Source organism: Spermophilus citellus, assembly GCF_964194105.1.
Source record: "Spermophilus citellus genome assembly, chromosome: 14".
Taxonomy (NCBI): domain Eukaryota; kingdom Metazoa; phylum Chordata; class Mammalia; order Rodentia; family Sciuridae; genus Spermophilus; species Spermophilus citellus.
Genome location: NC_138194.1, coordinates 83,117,458 through 83,135,519, shown reverse-complemented (window position 1 = coordinate 83,135,519; position 18,062 = coordinate 83,117,458).

Genomic DNA, 18,062 nt, shown 5'->3' with positions numbered 1-18,062 from the left:
AGCACTGCAAAGCATTTTGAGCAAAATACTACACGAAGAGGAATTGAAAAATAGTGCCCAAAACTAACAGCAGGAGGTGTCTCAATAAAGGTGGAGGAAAATGACCAAAAAGTAAAACCAGCCAAACTAAAATAAATAAATAAAGAAGCATGACTGGAAGTACAAATCATATCTCAATTGTAACCTTAAATGTTAATGGCCTAAACTCACCAATCAAGAGACATAGGCTAGTAACCTGGATCAAAAAAACAAATCCAACAATATGCTGCCTTCAAGAGACTCATATGATAGGAAAAGACATACACAGGCTGAAGGTAAAAGGTTGGGAAAAATCATACCACTCACATGGCCCTCGGAAGCAAGCAGGAGTGGCCATACTCATATCGAATAAAATCAACTTTAAACCTAAGTTAACCAAGAAGGATAAAGAAGGACACTATATCCTGTCAAAAGGAACCATCCACCAACATGACATAACAATTATGAATTTGTATGCACCAAACAATGGAGCTGCAACGTTCATAAAACAAACTCTCCTCGAGTTCAAGAGTCAAATAGACCACAACACAATAATTATGGGTGTCTTCAACACAACGCTCTCGCCATTAGACAGATCCTCTAGGCAAAAACTGAATAAAGAAACTATAGAACTCAACAGCACAATCAATAACCTAGACTTAACCGACATATATAGACTATATCAACCATCATCAAGTGGATACACGTTCTTCTCAGCAGCACATGGATCCTACTCAAAGATAGACCATATATTATGCCATAAGGCAATGCTTAGTAAATATAAAGGCGTGGAGATAATACCATGCACCATATCTGATCACAATGGAATGAAATTGGAAATCAATGATAAAAGAAGGAAGGGAAAATCCTACATCACATGGAAAATGAACAATATGTTACTGAATGATCAATGGGTTACAGAAGACATAAAGGAGGAGATGAAAAAATTCTTAGAGACAAATGATAATACAGACACAACATACCGGAATCTATGGGACACAATGAAAGCAGTTTTAAGAGGAAAATTCATTTCTTGGAGTTCTTTCCTCAAAAAAAGAAATAACCAACAAATAAATGAACTCACACTACACCTCAAAAACCTAGAAAAGGAAGAGCAAAACAACAGCAAATGTAGTAGAAGACAAGAAATAATTAAAATTAGAGCAGAAATCAACGAAATTGAAACAAAAAAAAACCATTGAAAAAATTGATAAAACTAAAAGTTGGTTCTTTGAAAAAATTAATAAGATAGACAGGCCCTTAGCCATGCTAACGAAGAGAAGAAGAGAGAGAACTCAAATTACCAACATACGGGATGAAAAAGGCAATATCACAACAGACACTACAGAAATACAGAAGATAATTAGAAAGTATTTTGAGACCCTATATTCCAATAAAATAGAAGATAGTGAAGATATCGATAAATTTCTTAAGGCATATGATCTGCCCAGATTGAGACAGGAAGACACACACAATTTAAACAGACCAATAACAAAGGAAGAAATAGAAGAAGCCATCAAAAGACTACCAACCAAGAAAAGCCCTGGACCGGATGGGTATACAGCGGAGTTCTACAAAACCTTCAAAGAAGAATTAATACCAATACTTTTCAAGCTATTTCAAGAAATAGAAAAAGAAGGAGCTCTTCCAAATTCATTCTATGAGGCCAACATCACTCTGATCCCAAAACCAGACAAAGACACTTCAAAGAAAGAAAACTACAGACCAATATCTCTAATGAACTTGGATGCAAAAATTCTCAATAAAATTCTGGCGAATCGAATACAAAAACATATCAAAAAACTTGTGCACCGTGATCAAGTAGGATTCATCCCTGGGATGCAAGGCTGGTTCAATATACGGAAATCAATAAATGCTATTCACCACATCAACAGATTTAAAGACAAGAACCATATGATCATCTCGATGGATGCAGAAAAAGCATTTGACAAAGTTCAGCATCCCTTTATGTTCAAAACACTAGAAAAACTAGGGATAACAGGAACTTACCTCAACATTGTAAAAGCTATATATGCTAAACCTCAGGCTAGCATCATCCTAAACAGAGAAAAACTGAAGGCATTCCCTCTAAAATCTGGAACAAGACAGGGATGCCCTCTATCACCACTTCTATTCAATTTAGTTCTCAAAGTACTAGCCAGAGCAATTAGACAGACAAAAGAAATTAAAGGCATAAAAATAGGAAAAGAAGAAATTAAATTATCGCTATTTGCGGATGACATGATAATATACCTAACAGACCCAAAAGAGTCTACAAAGAAGCTGCTAGAGTTAATAAATGAATTCAGCAAAGTATCAGGTTATAAAATCAACACGCATAAATCAAAGGCATTCCTGTATATCAGCAACAAAACCTCTGAAATGGAAATAAGGAAAACCACTCCATTCACAATATCCTCAAAGAAAATAAGATACTTGGGAATCAACCTAACAAAATAGGTGAAAGATCTATACAATGAAAAGTACAGAACCCTAAAGAGAGAGAGAGAGAAGAAGATCTCAGAAGATGGAAAAATGTACCCTGTTCATGGATAGGCAGAACTAACATCATCAAAATGGCGATATTACCCAAAGTTCTCTACAGGTTTAATGCAATGCCAATCAAAATCCCAACGGCATTTCTTGTTGAAATAGATAAAGCAATCATGAAATTCATATGGAAAGACAAAAGACCCAGAATAGCAAAAGCAATTCTAAGCAGGAAGAGTGAATCTGGAGGTATAGCGATACCAGAGGTCAAACTGTACTACAAAGCAATAGTAACAAAAACAGCATGGTACTGGTACCAAAACAGGCAGGTGGACCAATGGTACAGAATAGAGGACACAGAGACTAATCCACAAAGTTACAACTATCTTACATTTGATAAAGGAGCTAAAAACATGCAATGGAGGAAGGATAGCATCTTCAACAAATGGTGCTGGGAAAATTGGAAATCCATATGCAACAAAATGAAATTGAATCCCTTTCTCTCGCCATCCACAAAACTCAAAATGGATCAAGGAGCTAGATATCAAATCAGAGACGGTACGTCAGATAGAAGAAAAAGTTGGCTCCGATCTACATATAGTGGGGTCAGGCTCCAAATTCCTTAATAGGATGCCCATAGCCCAAGAGTTAATAACAAGAATAAACAAATGGGACTTACTTAAACTAAAAAGTTTTTTCTCAGCAAGAGAAACAATAAAAGAGGTAAATAGACAGCCTACATCATGGGAACAAATTTTTACCCCTCACACCTCAGATAGAGCCCTAATATCCAGAATGTACAAAGAACTCAAAAAATTAAACAGTAAGATAACAAACAACCCAATCAACAAATGGGCTAAGGACCTGAACAGACACTTCTCAGAGGAGGACATACAATCAATCAACAAGTACATGAAAAAATGCTCACCATCTCTAGCAATCAGAGAAATGCAAATCAAAACCACCCTAAGATACCATCTCACTCCAGTAAGATTGGCAGCCATTATGAAGTCAAACAACAAGTGTTGGCGGGGATGTGGGGAAAAGGGTACACTTGTACACTGCTGGTGGGACTGCAAAATGGTGAGGCCAATTTGGAAAGCAGTATGGAGATTCCTGGGTAAGCTGGGAATGGATCCACCATTCGACCCAGCTATCGCCCTTCTCGGACTATTCCCTGAGGACCTTAAAAGAGCGCACTATAGGGATACGGCCACATCAATGATTATAGCGGCACAATTCACAATAGCTAGACTGTGGAACCAACCTAGATGCCCTTCAATAGATGAATGGATAAAAAAAATGTGGCATCTATACACAATGTAGTATTATGCAGCACTAAGAAATGACAAAATCATAGAATTTTCAGGGAAATGGATGGCATTAGAGCAGATTATGCTAAGTGAAGCTAGCCAAGCCCTAAAAAACAAATGCCAAATGTCTTCTCTGATATAAAGAGAGCAACTAAGAACAGAACAGGAAGGAAGAGCATGAGGAAAAGACTAATAGTAAACAAAGACGAATGGGGGGAGAGAAAGGGAGAGAGAAGGGAAAGCATATGGAAATGGTAGGAGACCTTCAATGATACACAAAATTATAAGAGGTTATGAGGGGCAAGAGGGAGGGGGGGAAAAAGGGGAGAGAATTGAACAACAGCAGAGGAGGTAGAGAGGGAAGATGGGAGGGGAGGGGAGGGGAGGGGGGATAGTAGGGGATAGGAAAGGAAGCAGAATACAACAGTCACTAATATGCCATTATGTAATATTGTGAGTATGTAACAGTTGTGATTCTGCAATCTGTATCTGGGGGTAAAAATGGGAGTTCAAAACCCAATTGAGTCTAATGTATGAAAGACAATATATCATGAGCTCTGTAATGTTTTGAACAATCAATTAAAAAAAAAACCAGACAAAGACATATCAAGAAAAGAAAATTTCAGACCAATATCCCTGATGAACATAGATATAAAAATTCTCAATAAAATTCTGGCAAATTGCATACAAAAGCATATTTAAAAGCTAGTGCTCCATAATCAAACGGGGCTCATCCCAGGGATGCAGGGTCGGTTCAACACATGGAAATCGGTAAACATAATTCATCACATCAATAGGCTCAAAGACAAGAATCAGATGATTATCTCAATAGAGCAAAGAAAGCATTTGACAAAATACAGCATTCCTTCATGTTCAGAACACTAGAAAAACTGGGTATAGTAGGAACATACCTCAACATTTTAAAAGCTATATATGCTAAACCCAGGGCCAACATAAATTCTAAATGGAAAAAAAATTGAAAGCATTCCCTCTAAAAACTAGAACAAGACAAGATGCCCTCTTTCACCACTTCTATTCAACATAGTCCTTGAAACTCTAGCCAGAGCAATTAGACAGAAGAAAGAAATTAAAGGGCTACAAATAGGAAAAGAAGAACTCAAACTATCCCTATTTGCCAAAAACATGATTTTATATTTAATAGACCCCAAAACCCAACAGAAAACTTCTAGAACTCATAAAAGAATTCAACAAAGTAGCAGAATATAAAATTAACACCCATAAATCAGTTGCATTCCTATACACCAGTGATGAATTTACTGAAAGAAAAATTAGGAAAACTACCCCATTCAAAGTCACTTGTATTACATTTTTATAATATCCTATTGATTGTGCTCCTTATAAATATGTTTCATTCTTATTACTATTATCCTTAATACTTCATTTTTCAAATTAGGTATTTTCTGTTGACATATTTTTGAGCCTAGGAATCTTGTCTTCTGTTGTGCCCAGTATGTTTTCCAACCCATTTAATGACTTCTCAGTTTTAGAGATTATGTTTTACAGTTCTGAAATGTTTTATTCTTTTTGTAGTTTCTGTCTATGTTCCCCATATTTTCATGCACTGTCTGTCTTCTATTTTTATCAAAACAATCATGTTTATTTTAACTTGCTTAGCTGCTAACCCCAATATCAGGATTATCTATAAGTCTGGTTTTGATTTTTCTCTTGATAATTAATTTTCCTACGTATTTGTATGTCAGCAATTTTTTTTAGAGATTCAGATGCTTTAAATTATGCTGTGAATTTTCTTCTGCTCAAGAAAGTCAAATTTATTCTGATAATTAAGTTGTAAGCAAATCACTTTGATCTTGTCAAGTTTTGCAAAGTGTGGGTCTTAGGTCTTAGTTTTACCCATAATATTAATTAACCATTGTCCTAAAACATGGCCTCCCAGTCATCCCAGGTGAAATTCTAGGGTATTCCTGAGATCGTACCATTCTGTCTGGATCTTAATCCCAAACCCTCTTCCCAGTACTGTGCAGCCTGTAAAATTTTTGCTCTGCTCTCAAGCCTCACAGCAACAGTTCTCTACAAAGTCTCCTACAGCTGCATCTTATCTGTGTAGTTTAGAATTAGGCCAAAGGCTTAAGGAGATTACTTACACAATTTTTAAGGGCTTTTTTCTCTCTTGGTTGTCTTTTCTCTGAATCCAAAACACCTTGGCACCCTGAAATTACAAGCTCAGACTCCTTCATTCAGCAACACCACATTATCTGTGGGCTCTGTATTCTTGCCCTGCCAACTGGAAGATGCTGCCACAGAGAGAGCACAGCAATACGAGATCACCTCTGACAGTTTCATTCTCTTGAGGTCTAAAGCTTAGCATTGGCGTCATCCAGTGGTTGCAGATAGTTGTTTGGCATGTTTTGTCCAGTTGTCACATATGTTGATAACAACAGGGTAGGTGCAATCCCACAGAAGATGGGCCTCCTCCACTCAGGTGCTAACTTTTTAAACACTTAGTATCTGAGCTTCTTGATTGACACATGCAAGTCCTTTGTAACGAATGGATGTCTAATGGTGAGAATGCACACAATCCCTTGGACTCACATTTTATGATGGTTTGGGGTTTGTCTTGTTCTCCAATTTTGTCTCCCCTAACCCATGAGAGCACCATAAGCTGTTGAAAACCTCCATTTAGGATCCAGGCCTCATAATGAGAGTTCAGGCAAATGCTCTTAGAGAACAAAACTATAACAAATTAGGGCTCATTTTGTATGGTCTTTTCCTATTGAATCTCAACCTCATCATTCTGGTCACCTTGCTTTCTTTCTAATGCCATCAAATGTCGGTTTTTTGCTTTGCTTTGTAATTTGACTCCATTCAATGTTGTTCCTGGAAGAAGGCTTAATCTGATAACAGTTACTCTGTCACTGCAAAAATTCCTCACCTGAATTTTCACTTCCACTTTCTAGTCCAGGCCTGAAAGTTAAAATAAGATAAAATCAAATCAAGGAATGAGATGGCATGACTGGTTTTTCTAAGCTTTGTCACCTTGTTTTTTCTGAGTCCCTTCCTACACAATTTATACTGTTAGGTGAAGGGCAGGCTGAGTAAGCTGTGTGCAGGGCATGCCAAACAAAGTTAGCTGCAGGATAACCTGGCCACTCAAACCCTCTGTCTGGTTCTTTATCACCTGTTTGCTTCAAGCCCAAACCCCCAAGCCCCCCCCCCCTCAAGGCTGAACAATCAACCCCCCCGAGCAAGGCCGAGCACTTAACCCCCGTGTGTGCCAACAAGGCAGCTTGCAGACCCAGAGACCCCATTAGATTTGGGCTATAAAAACTCCCTCCTGCAGGGCCCCTCTCTCTCTTCTCTCTTGCACTCTCTGTCTCCTTTGCGCACGTGCTCTCTCCCTTCTCTCTCTCTCTCTCTCCTTTTCTTTCTCTCTCTTCTCCTCTGTTGCACTGCTGCAATAAAGATCTCTTGGTTGCTCTGAGTGTTGTGGTCACTTTTCTTTCATATACCAAGTTTCTCCTATAATATAGTGCATTGATACAAGTAATTTCAATGCATCTTAGTTAGCTAAATCTCCAGTGAGAAATTCTTTTTTATATATTTATTTTTTAGTTTTAGGTGGATACAATATATTTATTTTATATTTACATGGTGCTGAGGATGGAACCCAGTGCCTCATGCATGCTAGGCGAGCACTCCACCACTGAGCCACAACCCCAGCCCGAGAAATTCTTTTTTTTAAATTAATTTCTTATTTATATATGACAGCAGAATGCATTATGATTCTTATTACAAATATAGAACATAATTTTTCATATCTCTGGTTGTATACAAAGTATATTCACATCAATTCACATCTCCATATATATACTTTGGATAATAATGACCATCCCATTCCACCATCAGTTCTAACCCCATGCCCCCCTCCCTTTACCTCCAACCCCTCTGCCCTATCTAGAGTTCATCTATTCTTCCCATGCTCCCTCTCCCTATCCCACTATGAATCAGCCTCCTTATTTCAGAGAATACATTCAGCATTTGGTTTTTGGGGATTGGCTAACTTCACTTAGCACTATCTTCTCTAACTCCATCCATTTACCTGCAAATACCATGATTTTATTCTCTTTTAATGATCTGGATATATACACATTCCATTGTGTATATATGCCACATTTTTTATCCATTCATCTATTGAAGGACATCTAGGTTGGTTCCACAGTTTAGCTACTGTGAATTGTGCTGCAGCTAACTCATAAAAAGCCAGACATAGGGGCTGGGATTGTGGGTGAGTGGTAGAGTTTTTGCCAAGCACATGTGAGGCACTGGGTTCAATCCCCAGTACCACATTAAATAAATAAATAAATAAATAAATAAATAGTAAATAAATAGTAAATAAATAAAATTAAGGTATTTTTAAAAATCCAGACATATTTGCCAGAATCATAAATTTTAAGTTAATTTTATAACTGTTAGAGACTAGGATGTTATCCCAGGCTTTAGACTCTGTACTGACAATCTTTGGGGCTACAAAACTCTTATTCTGGATTTAAATGGACTTTGATAAGCATCATCCATTGTGCCCTGTGTTCTGCTTTTAATACATCAGCAGAAGGCCCTGCCTGATTCCATAGGCTACAAGACAAAGGGAAAATATTTCTCTCATCAGGAAAAAAGTTACTTAAACTCCAATATTGTGACTGTAGGCCCAACTAATATTGGCAAAAGAAAAAAATGATAAAAGGGCTAAATTTACATGTCTATTGTCAAGTCAATTTTTTTATTTATTTTTTATTTTTTCTAATTAGCTAAACACAACAGTAGAATGCATTTGATACACTATATACAAATGGAGCATAAATTCTCATTCCTCTGGCTGTACACACAAGTAGTATACTCCTACATATATATAGGGTAATAATGTCCATTTCATTCTACTGTTCTTCCTATCCCTACCACCCTACAAGTCTCTCATTCCACTCTGCACAGTCCATACTTCCTTCATTCTTCTCTTCCCCGTCTCCTCACTATAGACCAGCATCCACTTATCAGAGAAATGGTTCAGCCTTTGTTTTGGGGGGATGGCTTATTTCACTTAGCATGATATTCTCTAGTTCCAACCATTTACCTGCAAAGGCCATAATTTCATTCCTCTTTAAGGTTGAGTAATATTCCATTGTGTATATGTACATTTTCTTTATACATTCATCTGTTAAAGGACACCTAGGTTGCTTCCATAGTTTAGCTATTGTGGATTGAGCTGCTATAAACATTGAGCTGTGTCACTATAGTATGCCGCTTTTAAGTCCTTTGGGTATAAACCAAGGCATGGGATAGCTGGGCCAAACGATGGTTCCATTTCCAGTTTTCTGAGAAGTCTCCATACTGCTTTCCAGAATGGTTGTACCAATTTTCAGTCCTACCATCAATATGTAAGTGTACCTTTTCTCCCACATCCTTGCCAACACTTATTGTTGCTTGTATTCTTGATAATTGCCCTTCTGACTGGAGTGAGATGAAATCTTAAAGTGGTTTTGGTTTGCATTTCTCTAATTGCTAGAGATGATAAACAGTTTTTCATGTTTGTTGATCAATTGTATTTCTTTTTCTGTGAAGTCTATTCCGATACTTAGCCCATTTATTGATTGAGTTATTTGTTTTTCTTCTTTTTTTTTGGTATAAGTTTCTTGATTTCTTTATATATCCTGGAGATTAACAGTCTACCTGAGATCTCCAATTCTGTAGGCTCTCTCTTCACATTATTGATATTTTCTTTGCTGAGAAGAAGATTTTTAGTTTGAGTTCATCCCATTTATTGATTCTTAATTTTGGGTTTAAACATTAAGATTCACAACTTACGTCATAAGTGACAAAATGTAGGTCTGAATTTTACAAGTAAATTGGAAGAAAACAGAAGGTAAAACTGTTGGAAATATATGAAACTACATGGAGACACAACAAGGGAGAGTTTCTTGGTTGAAGATAGTGGAAAGAGTATTTGAAAGCAGTAGAAGTGTAAAAAAATTAGAGAAATATTGACTATTCTTTTAGAATGTCATTTATAAAGGGAAAAGAAAGAATAATTCTTATAACCAGTAAAAGGTTTTCAGGCAGTTTTAAAGAATAGTGGTCAGATATTTTGCAGAATGCCAAAGCCCCTTCACTTAGAATTGACTTGTGCATTGGCCAAGTTCCTTCAAGTTCCTTCACCGTAGTTATGACCTCCTTTGTGCACTCAGCCCTTTGAAAACCACACTCAAGGGGAGTGGGAGAAATTGAGCTCCACCTCCTGGAGGAGCAGCAAATGATCTTAAAACATGAATTTCAGGAATAAGCATGAAAGAACAAATAAAACACAAATTCAACCTTTCTCAGTCTCTTATAGCAATACCAAAGGAATGTAGCATATGTTATTACAAAGTCCAACATATACAATAAATGCATCAATAAAGAAAAAAAAGCACACACCCACAATAAAATTGTGGTTTAAATACCACAATTTCAGCCTCAGAAATTGGAAAGTGATTTGCAATTCTTGCTGTTCAGTTGGGTAACTGCATAGATGATATAGACCATGGGCATTCCATTTCCATATTCATGGTAGACATCACTTGTCTATCAAGGAATATTAAAATTCTTTTATTGGCAATTGATTAGAATCATTGGCCTCCAAAATGAAAACTACTTACCATTCCCAGTAAAAGTGAACATAAAACTGACCATTAGACCCAGGAAGAAGCTGTTTCCTTCTGTACATTTCCAGGTGGGATTTTACTTCCACTCCACCTTCATAATGCAAACTGAAATATCATCTGCCTCACAACTTATCAGTATTCTCTATGCACACACTTCTTGTCCGACTGCATCTAATATGTCCACTTTCTCCACAATGTTTTGATTGCTATACATATCTTTACCTTAAGAATGATATGACAATAGTCTTGGAATGAAGCAGATGGGAAAAGGAAGGATCAACTCCATCAGCTGTTTTCATGCCTGAAGCTATAAGCCACAAACTCACTGAACTGGGAATCCAAACATACTTTGCAAAATTCAAAGATGCTTTCCATTATTGTGTAATGTATTTAATTATAATATCCAACCTAAAGCATTAGCACTTGCAGTAGATGTGTGAATAGATGTCTTAACATCATTTCTAACCTTAAAAACATGGCCACAATATTTGTCATTTTTCTTTAGCAAATACTTCAGCATTGGTTTTAAAGTTTTTCTTGGGGAGTTTGAATTTCAAAACATTCAGAATTACTTTAATGTTTTTTTTTTAAAGAGAGTGAGAGAGGAGAGAGAGAGAGAGAGAATTTTTAATATTTATTTTTTAGTTCTCGGCGGACACAGCATCTTTGTTGGTATGTGGTGCTGAGGATTGAACCCGGGCCGCATGCATGCCAGGCGAGCGCGCTACCGCTTGAGCCACATCCCCAGCCCCAACTTTAATGTTTTTATTTACCTCCTCCTCAATTCAACATAAGCATGCTATGGATCTAGATCAGCAAGTGTGATCCTGCCTATTTATTTTTATGCATTCAAAGTCGTGTTCTAAATATCTACTTTATTTAATATTTATGGTAGGCTCTATAGAAACCACACAGTTTCATAGGATAGTAGCACTGGTCCTCGAGGAATTCATAATCTACAAGAGGAGACATTTGCACAAATCAGGGAACAGGAGAAGCTGGATGAACAGGAGACAGTATTATAGGCATTAAGAAGATAGGATCACTTCCCACTGAGGTCATCCAGTTGAAATACCCTCTGGTCACTGGGTCCAGAAAATAGTGAAAACAATTATAGGTTCCAGTGCAAGCCTGGCTTTACCCAGTCATCCTGTAAATATTTATCAAATTTCATGCTTCATTAGGAATTGAGTATTACAGTACAAGAACAATAATAACAATTATATGAATAACCACTGTTAATCGAAGCGTATTCAGTGCTAGACGTACAAAATTATAGGCATGCTCTTTGACAAATGTTCTGAAGGAAGTGTGCATAACATGCTAAGGTGGCAGGGAGGGAAATCATATAATAATTAATGGAAGTAAAAGGCAAAAATTCTAGGAGGCTTCTAAGTGGAGTGGTTCAAGTCAAGTATTAAAGGACCAACAGAAGGTAACTGTGTACACAGGGCCAAAGGACCACTCCCAAAGAGTAAAGCACTTGGAGGAAATTCTCAAAGCAAGAGGCATGGAACAGCAGATATTTTATGCCAAAAAAAAAAAAATCTTCTAATCACCTGTCACAAGCTCTTCTGGGTCACCACATTGCCTCCAGAATGCCGCGCTGATGTGTTGCCCATTGAATTCATACTTTGTCACAACTGCATGGTGAGTTTATCAGAGTCACAACATGGACACACCTCCCCCTTTATAAGTCCTAAAGAATGGGGCTCCACTCCAACTGAAGAAATTGCCAAGTGGGTACACCATAGTTTATGGGTCAGAGGAAAGATAGAGCCACCAAACATTCAAAATAAAAAATAAAAATGATTTTTTAAAAAGTATTATGGGCAAACTTTACCTAGCTCAAAGGCTATAGACATTTTCAGAAATTTTGTATTTGTTCTAATTAGTTATACATGACAGTAGAATACACTTATGTACTTTGATATATAATAAATAAATGGAGTATAATTTCTCATTTTTCTGATTATACATGTTGAAGAATCACATTGGTCATCCAGTCATATGTGTATATAAGGTAATAATGTCTGTTTCATTCTACTATCCTTCCTACCCTCATACCTCCCACACTCACCTCTATCTAATTTAAAGTAATTCTATTCTTCCCTACCCTGCCCCCATATTGTGAATTAGCATTCATATATCAGAGAAAACTTCAGCCTTTGGTTTTTTGGGGATTGGCTTATTTTGCTTAGTATGATATTCTCCAGCTCCATCCATTTACCAACAAATGGCATCATTTCATTCTTCTTTAAGACTGAGTAATATTCTCACAATGTTTTTATCCATTCATCTGTTGAAGGGCACCTAGGTTGGTTCCCATAGTTTAGCTGTTGTGAGTTGAGCTGCTATAAACACTGATATGGCTGCACCTAAAAACTAAGTTTTCCCCTATTGTTGGTTGGGTATGATATTGTGTATTTTACTTATAGGTGTGTTTTGTTATATGAAGATTAAACCGTGATAATATAGGCCTGCGAAGGACTTTGTGATATATCATTCTTTCATTTATTATTTCTTTTTTAAAAAAATGAAAGATGATGAGGCAAGGATAAAGATACGTAAAGTAGAAAAGTTTTTTCCTCAAACCTACCTTTTTCCTCCATTATAAACAATTTTTTAAGTAGAATTTTCTCATTCATGGGATCATCATTATAAATGGCAATGAAATTCATTTCAAACCATCTATTTACAAAACCTCTAGCACCTACTCTCACTTCCCTGGTGTTGGACTGTGACTGCTGATGACTAAGAATATATCTACCATCCTTCCTCTCTCCTTCCTATTTTCCTCTTTCTTTCTCGCCAATACTGAGAATCAAACCCAGGGACACTCTACCTCTGAGTTACACCCCCATCCCTTTTTTATTTCTGTATTTTGACATGGGAATCTCACAAAGTTGCCCAGATTTTACAAGCCTCATGTCTCAGCCTCCCAGTTGGCCAGGATCACAGGTGTGCCCCACCACCCCAGCTGACATCTACTTTTCTTGATGGGAGATAACTGATTCATTCGCTCACAACACCATACAAGATGAGCTGCTAATTTTGTTCTGTCTTCTGACTGGGTGATTGATTATCACTGAAGATTATCCATAGAAATTAAGTGGATCCAACTCTTAACTGGAATTTTAATTAAATTATCATCCAGCTTTCAACATGTCCAATAGGCAGAACTATTCTCTGTCTCCTACTGCCTGCTCATCAGCATGGAGTTGGAGCACGTCCACCTCTTCACCTGACTTCCTGTTCAGGAGCCCAGGAGGCTCCTGGTACATGGCTGTGAGACACCTTGACTCTGCTCTCCCCACCCCCACACCAGCCTGAGCCAGTGAACACTAGCCCCAGTGCTGAGGCAAGGCCACTAGGACAACAAGGAAATAATAATTAAATGAGCAAAAACCAAAGTATAGAGGAATGAATGAGTACACTAAGAAGAGACTCTGTCCACAGGGAATTGCCTCACCCAACCATTAGTAGGTGTTCCAGTCAGACTCCTAGATCCTGTGGTAAGGGGGACAGTTCCTACGGAGGATCCCTGCAGGGACTCCTCTCCCCTCTTCCATTAACACAGGGGAGTGAAACGTTGCTGGCTCTCCAGGGTGTTGAGACTCACCTCAGTTGGTTTGGGAGACATCTCCTTTCTTATATGTTAGGAAATGTTAGTCATCACCTATTCCATAGAACTTTCATTTTAAAAGATGAAACATGAAACCAACAGACTCTTAAATATCCTTAGCATTCAGGAAAACCAGAGAGCATTTCTTACTTTTCAGATAGCAGAGAATAAAAATTCAGGTAACTACCTGTGTAGGTGAGCATATGGGAAGATTGACACTGCTGTACACTGTTAGTAGAGTATATTTTGGTGCTCCATTTTTAAAGGTTTGTCAATTCGATAAAAATTGTTAAAAAAATATATATTTTGTAATTTAATAATTCCTTGTCCAGGAATGCATTCTTCATAAGTACCTGTAAAATAAGATGCACAGGAACACTTACTGTAGTATTATTTACCATAGCAAATAAAACTCCTTTAATCAACTTAAAGAAAGGGCATATAAATTATTCCTGCACATGTTAAAAATAATGAGAATTATCACTATGTGCTTCTACCAAGAGAGCTACATCAAACATCCCCTTTGGGATTTTTTTAAAGAAACATATGTATGTTATGTGTTCACACCTTACATGAAAGAGAAATTCTAGAAAGTTATATAAGAAATTAATGTCAGTGGCTACCTCAGGGAATAAAACTTACAGAAGTAAAGGCAAGTTTTTTCTTCAAAACTTTTACCTTTCCACATTTATAAATTATTTAAATGGGCATGTGTTACTTTATAATTGTTATAGCTTAGATGAGAAATGTACCCCCCAAAAAGCTCATGTCAGACGGTGCAGGAATGTTCAGAGGTAAATGACTAGATGATGAGGGCTTAACCTAACGGGTGGATTAATCCATTTGATAATTAATAATTAGAATGCACTAAGTGGGTGATAACTATAGACAGGTGGGGCATGGCTGGAGGAAGTAGGTCACCAGGGACATGGCTCTGTGGTCTATATTTTGTCCTTGGCAACTTGTTCCTTCTCTCTCTCTCTCTCTCTCTCTCTCTCTGTCTCTCTCCATCCAAGCTCTTCCACTGTGTTCTACTTCACCTCGCACCCCAAAGCAATGGAGTAGACTTAATGTCTAAAACTGTGAGCACAAATAAACTTTTCCTCCTCTAAGTTGTTCTTTTCAGGTATTTTGGTCATACTGACAAAAAGCTGCCTGACACAATAATATAAAAACTAATTGGTGGGGGCTGAGGTTGTGGCTCAGTGGTGGAGAGCTTGCCTAGCATGTGTGAGGCACTGGGTATGATCCTCAGCATCACATAAAAATAAATTAATTAATTAAATGAAGGTATTGTGTCCACCTACAACATATATATATATATATATATATATATATATATATACACACACATTTTTTAAAATAATTGGTGGGAAAAAAGAGACTTATATCTAAAATAAAATAATTCAGGGGTGGAGAAGACCTTCCCAAGCAACACAAAGAGAGAAATCACAAACAAAAAGACCGACAAATTTTGCCATGTGAATTTGTTTTAAATTTTAATGCCAAGGGAATAGATATCATTAAAAAGTGCTGCTTAGACTTGGCAAAAGATGTTTAAACTTGACACCATCTCTTTTTTCCCATAAAAAAATAAACAATAAACTGGATTACATCAATATTTAAAATTCCTTCCTAAAAGCCTCAGGAAAGATATGAGAAGATTAGCACCAGCATGGAGAAAATATTTGCAAATTATGTATCAGGAAAAGTCCTTATATCCAGAATACCTAAGAGCTCTTAAAACTCCATTGTTTTCTTTTTAAAAGCAAGTGAACCAATCATAGGTGAGCAAAGTAGATGAACCGACATTTCCCTGGAGAGGATGTACATAGGGTAAATAAGCACATGAAAAGATGTTCAACTTCACATGCCAACTGAAACCACAATGAGATTTCACTACATACCTATCAGAATAGCAAAGTAGAAATTAGTGACAATACCAAAAGCTGGTGAGGACACAGAGAAACTGAATTACTCATGTATCACTGGTGGGAATGGAAGCTAGAACTGCCATCCGGGAAGCAGTTTAGCTATTTCTTTAAAAAAATAATAATAATATGAAAATACCATATGACCCAACGATTGTACTTCTGGACATTTATCTAGAGAAATGAAAACTTATGCTCACAGAAACCTAGACTTAGGTGTTCATTGTAGCCTTACTAAAAATAATAGACCAAAGCTGGAAGCAACCCTAAAGTCCCTCAGGGAGGAAAGGTTCAACAGTCATGAATCCAAGCCATGGAGCTCTACACTACAATAAAGGAGAGTGATCCTATGATGCCTGCAACAGCCTGGATGGAAAAAGACAAGCCCAGAAGGTCACCTACTGTAGGATTCCATTTCTATAACATTCTTGAAAGCAGAAAATGCAGAGATGAGTAACAGATCAGTGGCTGCTAGTGGTTATGGACAGTGGAAGAGGGTTGATGTGGATATAAAAGATTAGCATGAGAGAACTTTTTGGATCTTGATTGTGATAGTGCTTACATGAATCTACGCACAAGATAAAATTGTATAGAACTATATACACTCACACACCACACACACACACACACACATACACACACAAGTGCATATAAAACTAGTTCTGTAGATTGCACCAATGTAATTTTCCTGGCTTTAATATTGTATCACAGTTATGAAAGATGTTACCTTTGGGAGAAAGTGAGTGAAAAGGATGTGGGACCAAATGAAAAGGTGTTTTTTAAAAATAATGGAGGAAAAAACTGAAAGATAGAAATATGTTAGGAAGTACAAACAAAAGAAGGCAAGTAAAATTTTTAAAAAAGCAGGATTTAAGACACATTATTAAATAAGGTTCATATTGAGGAAAGTTATGAAAAAAAGTATGAAAGTCTTTGAAAAAAAATTGAGAAATATACAACAAAATACAACTGTAGTGGGAGGACTTAACATACCAGTGTGACTTTTGAATAAAAATATTGAGCTTTTGAATTAAAAATTTTGAATAAAAATATTCATTCCACAGATGAAGATCAAATATTCTATTCATGTACCTTGTAATAGTTACCAAAGAATATCATATTAACTACAAAATACCTCAAGAATTCCAAAATGAAGAAATTTCAAAGTCCACAGCTTGACCATTTTGCCTTAAAAATTCATCGAAAAGCTGGGTGTGGTAGCACATGTCTGTAATCCCAGAAGTTAAGGAGGCTTATAGGAGGATGGTGAGTTCAAAGCCAGCCTCAGCAACGGTGAGGCGCTAAGCAACTTGGTGGGACCCTATCTCTAAATAAAATTTAAAAGGGCTGAGGATGTGGCTTAGTGACCAAGTGCCCGTGAGTTCAATCCCTGGTACCCCCCCCCAAAAAAAAAATCACCAAAAATATAATTAAAAGTAAAAGGTAAAAAATAATACAAAATAATCTGGGCAAGGAACTATACTCACAGATGCTTGGAAATTTTGTAAAATAAGAGAATGCTTATTTTATATTGTGTTGACCAAGATTGATTTAATTGAATATCTCAAAATAATGGATAGTTCTATGAGGAAGCACACACTACCAAAATCAAAATTATAAATATTAACTAGCAATAACTTCAACACAATGTAACAAATAATGACTCCCCTAAAATGTACTTGGTGAAAATGGTTTTAAAGGCAGATTCTTCCAATTTATCAAGGCAAATATAAAAAAATGATACTTAAGGGAGTACTATGATTATATTTAAGAAATGAAGGCACTCTCAGTTTATTTTACTCATATATTGAAACTCAGATAATGGCAAATTCAAGACCCATGCACACAAGCACATAAAGTTACTCTCTTGTAATGTGATGGAAGCATAAATTGATGTAACTTCTCTAGAAATCATAAATTAAAATTTAAAAATATATAGGCCTTTTTACCTGAAAATTCCACTTAAAAGAACTTTCCCTAGGGTGATAATGTTCCACATACAAAAGATTATTTG